Source organism: Pinus tabuliformis, chromosome 9 (genome assembly GCF_031772625.1).
Source record: "Pinus tabuliformis cultivar Carrire ecotype Pingquan chromosome 9, CPIR1, whole genome shotgun sequence".
In the NCBI taxonomy this organism is placed as follows: domain Eukaryota; kingdom Viridiplantae; phylum Streptophyta; class Pinopsida; order Pinales; family Pinaceae; genus Pinus; species Pinus tabuliformis.
In genome coordinates this window covers 693024028-693028881 of record NC_142307.1, presented here as the reverse complement: position 1 = coordinate 693028881, position 4854 = coordinate 693024028, and positions in this window count along the sequence as shown.

Sequence of the window (4854 nt, the reverse complement as noted above, 5' to 3'; positions counted from 1 at the left end):
CTTTTCCATTAAAGCACGGACAGAAGTACGCCAACTGAATACCATTAAACAAATCATATATCTAACAAACTTCAGAGTTGAGAGTCTTAACGAAACTGTGACTGCAAGAGGAAATGTATATCCAGACGATTAGACCCATAGAGCAAACTGCCACCGGTAAGAGTAAACGCTACAAAACTGTTGTATATCAGTAAAATCAATCGCAGTTAACCAAAAACGATACTAAGAAGTAAACATTTCAAGAATGAATGCAACCACTGGAGGTGTTCAACCGTGGCTATGAACACGGCCGCGTAGATAACCGCAGGTGTAATCATACAAACAACAGACAATATGCATATGTATTCGCTGTAACGATACCATAAAACTTGTTATAACCTAAACTCTGCAACGACTGGAAATGAAGCATTTCGCCACTGCATGAGTAGGATTTAAACCGAAGAATAGTAAGAAAGGAACCGCTAGAATTATTGAAATGATTTTACTATATATATAAGTAGATCGAAATCCCATACCGTTCATGGAGACGGACATAACATTTAACTGTATCAGAATAGCAAACGACGTTATCAAATGGGCATACTGCAACCGTCCCAGAAGGACCAGGAATAAATTAGCAACATAGAACGCAAGATAATTAAGAGCGATGGTCTGAAATGTAAACATTGAAATATATATACATTCAAAAATCAAAATATGTGTTCATTTGTCCAGATAAAATATCCTTGACCAGCAAGGCCCGACACAGCGGCCAGTTCAACAACTCTCTCCACATATACATACAACAGAGGCATAAAATGCCTAAAAACACAGGAAGGCAAGATTGCCCTCAAATCGATCAACTGCTGTACGAGATTTAGGCACAGGAGAAGTCTGCCTGTAGCTCATATCTCAACAGGGTAGGTCGAAAACGTAAAACCCTGAGAATAGGAAAACACATGCAAGCCATGAGGATCTCCTCTGGAAATTCCTCGACTGGTATATAACGGAAGAAAAACAACACAAATAGGAAACATGCGGTAATATTCACAGTCTTTTGGCACACCATGGACAGAGTAATCCTTAGACTTCGCACCCGGTTAAAGGGTCGACTGCTTACCTGGAAGGAGACGAAGGGGTCGAGACGCTGGCTCTGTCATCCCGCAAGCGGTAGGGGGGGTTGTAACGAGCCTCGTCTGCACACAACCGTAACGAAAATCACCAGTCAGTATGAGCTTCCAAACAGTAACAATCACATTCTAAATGCATGCAAGACCTGAGCCGAGTTGAAGGTGTATAGCCTGTAGCAAACGACTGTGTCGAAAGACAGAAAACCATTAAAAGTAAACTGTGTATGATACCTGTACAAAGCCGTGAAGGGCAACCTTAAGACCTCGGTGCTGTAGACAAAGTTCAGGGGCGGCGTTGAACGAAAACGAACCCGGTGCTTGAATAACCAGAGGGGTGCCGAGAGTCCCTCTTGTTCCCAAATGAACCACAGGCACGTTCTAAGGGGTTTATGAATGACCCCCAAACCCTTAAACATTTTCCAGCCCTCCGATCTGAGCAATAGATCTCCGCCGTTGAGGTAGCGCGGGAATCCAAAGCGGGAAGGCCGAGAGTGCAGAAACCAATGAGTCACATGGCCAAGCGGGTGAGCCATGCCACCTATCGAAACGCTGACAAGAGAATTAAATGCTGCCAACAACTCAACGCCGGAAAGGGCTACGGGTCGGACATAACGTTTTTCTGATTGCCGTTCAACACACATGTCACCCATGCAGTCAAGCCAACCTTAAGTCAATGAGTTGTATAAACGTTAAACATTTATCATAGGTCCGAAATATATCACCACATTGCAGTTGTGTAATGGTTAAATCGCACAGTGATGTTTATGGTAGAAGTTGAGTTTTATAATAAAGTTACCGTTCGTTTCATTTTATTTTTTATATTATTCAGGGGTGTGACAATAATGAAGTTTGAAAATAAACATGCGTTATTAAAAAAAAATATTTACCCATCACGTTATCTTATTTCAGCCTAATACTTAACCCATATCACGTAAAATATCAATGACTTTAAAAAAAAGAACATACCTTACAAAAAATACCCATCACATAGTTTTATTTCAACATAATACTTTAAGCACATATCAAGTAAAAGATCAATGATAAACGACCACACCCACACCTTGGTCAGATAACGTTCTTGGTCAAATAAAATGATACAGAGCTTCTTTCCATGCTGCTAGAATGATTTTCGGTATTCGACATAACATATTCCATGTAATAAAACAATCCAAATACATTTGTTAACGATATCGAAATAATTATTACATATGAAACGGGCGCCGGTAGATACATTATTATCCTAAATTTTCCTTGTGTTTACATAGATAAGTAATTATCCTAACATTTTCCTTATGTTTACATATATAACTACGATGCAAAGGCTGCCTGCCTGCCACTTAATGTGAGTGTACTGCATGGTGAGCTACTGCAACTCTCTAAAACATTTGAGATTCATGAGTTATGCAACGGATTAGGACCCGTAGGAACACGTCTCTTCTGATCTCCAAAGCTGGAAACCCTTTCAAGTCCTGCACTTCTGCGTGATATGAGAGAACAGTATTGTCTTGTAGCATCCGGTGCACGGGAGGACTGAATCTTCTTATAGGCTTTATTGAGACTAATCTCTCCGACAGAATTAGCTGTTAAGATCACCAAAACATACACAATTATAATCAAAGAAAGTGTTGCTTCCATCTTGTAGCAATTCAGACCATTCGCCATTGAAGACATCCAAATCACAAGAAACCTTCTTAAATTTCAGCACTCTAGATTATAAATAACGTAATGCACTTAGAAGTTTAGAACCGCTGGTGATCACGGTTTCAGGCTTTCCTTCACTTCTGTGGTTTGCACCCAAGCACTAACACTCATACTCAAATATATCTGAATAATATTAACATTGTACCAAGCAGTCATATATATCTGACTGCCATCCGACTCGTCCCTCCTTACATCATTGCTTCAGTCACGCATGCTCTGGTTCCCAATCGAAGGAACATGACAGCTGCCATGAAATTCAACTGGATTGCTGCTTTGACATAATCACTATGCTTTTCTGGTCCATTTACTAGACCAAGTAGCAAGCACGCCTTGGACATAGGCATGTTAGTGTTGACAAATAAAGTAACAAACAAGAAACTACGACTGATTCGTTGTCGTAAGTTACATAATATAATCATGCATTGGCGGACATGCACGTCCATTTGCTATTGTAATATATTCCCCTAACTGCTAAAGGAACATAACACACGCTGTTTACACGTCCATTTGCTATTGTAATATATTCCCCTAACTGCTAAAGGAACATAACACACGCTGTTTACTCCATTGTGATCCTCATAGTGGTCATTGTGATTCTCGGTTTTGATTCCGGTCTGACTTCAGAGTCTTTACCTCACCTAATGTAGAATGTTCATATTTATAGATGTCAGCATCTCTTCAATTGTTTAGAAGACTAAGTCCATTATCATCCAACAATATTTTGTTCAAATTATGGCAACCTCATTTTATCTCACCTTATCCACGACGATCCTCCATTAGTGATAGGCTAAACTGAGATTATCTTAATTGCAAATTCCAACATTATCTCGAAATCTACATGAAGAAGATGAACCAGACCGATCAGAAGATATTTACAGAATGTGCAAACATGAAAAGTGAACAACTTTTTTTTGGACATTACAACGAGGATATTCGTTGTGTCGCATAATTCTACACTTGATTTGACATAAACACCTGGAACGAAAATAAGTTAATGTCAAGTAAAATAATTCAAATATGGCCTGAAATGAAATAGTCAAGAGCTTTTATCTAATGAATATCTGATAGAAGCGAATATTGTTTTGATACTTGATATTTTTTTGCAAGGAAGATGTCAATGAAGAGACATCATGTCCTCATCCTTCTTGAATTCTTGAAATATTTTTTTATCTGTATCAGGATTTTGAGTGCACACATTATTTGAATTTGTGAAAAAATTCATCGGAATTCAAGCTATTTTGTCTTGAATCGTTACCATGAGATTACTCCGAATGCATCAGCAACTGTGCGAAGGGGAGTTATTGTAAAAAGAAACACGATAGAGCAAAAATGTGGCGCTGTTTTAAAATCCATCAGAGTGGATTCAACTACGACCAATCAATGTAAACATGTTAAAATATAATTATCGTAACTATATAAACAATATAAATGAAATTACTGGTAAGGAAAAATTTTATACATCAAAATTGTAAAAATGAATTGAAGATTAGGGGTATTCTAAATTACTAGTATCAATTATAATTTTATTTTTTATATATAAAATCAAAAATAAAATTTATATTCAATATTAAAAAACTCATACTCATTAAAAAAAATTAAATTATTATTATTAATTATTAAAATGTTAATATTATCTATCTATCTATATATATATAATTTTTAACAAAGTAGATTCATCTATCTATATAATATTAAATTATATTATTGTAAAATATCTTTTTTATTAGTAAATTATTTTTAAAAATTAGAATATAATTTTTATATTGTTAAATTCAAACATTAAATTCACTAAATTAACATACAAAATAAAAACTATATTGATTTCTATAAATGTTTAAAATAAAACCTTAATATATTTTTTTTGGAGTATTTTCGATAAAGAACCGGATGTTATATCACTGTTTTGAGATTTCACAAAATTATATAAGCTTCGCTCTGACTAGACTTGTGGGTTGGTAGGTTAATTATAAAAAATCTTACATCCAACCACATTGACTACATAGCCAAACATACCATATATTTACACTTGTTGGTTGGTATGTTA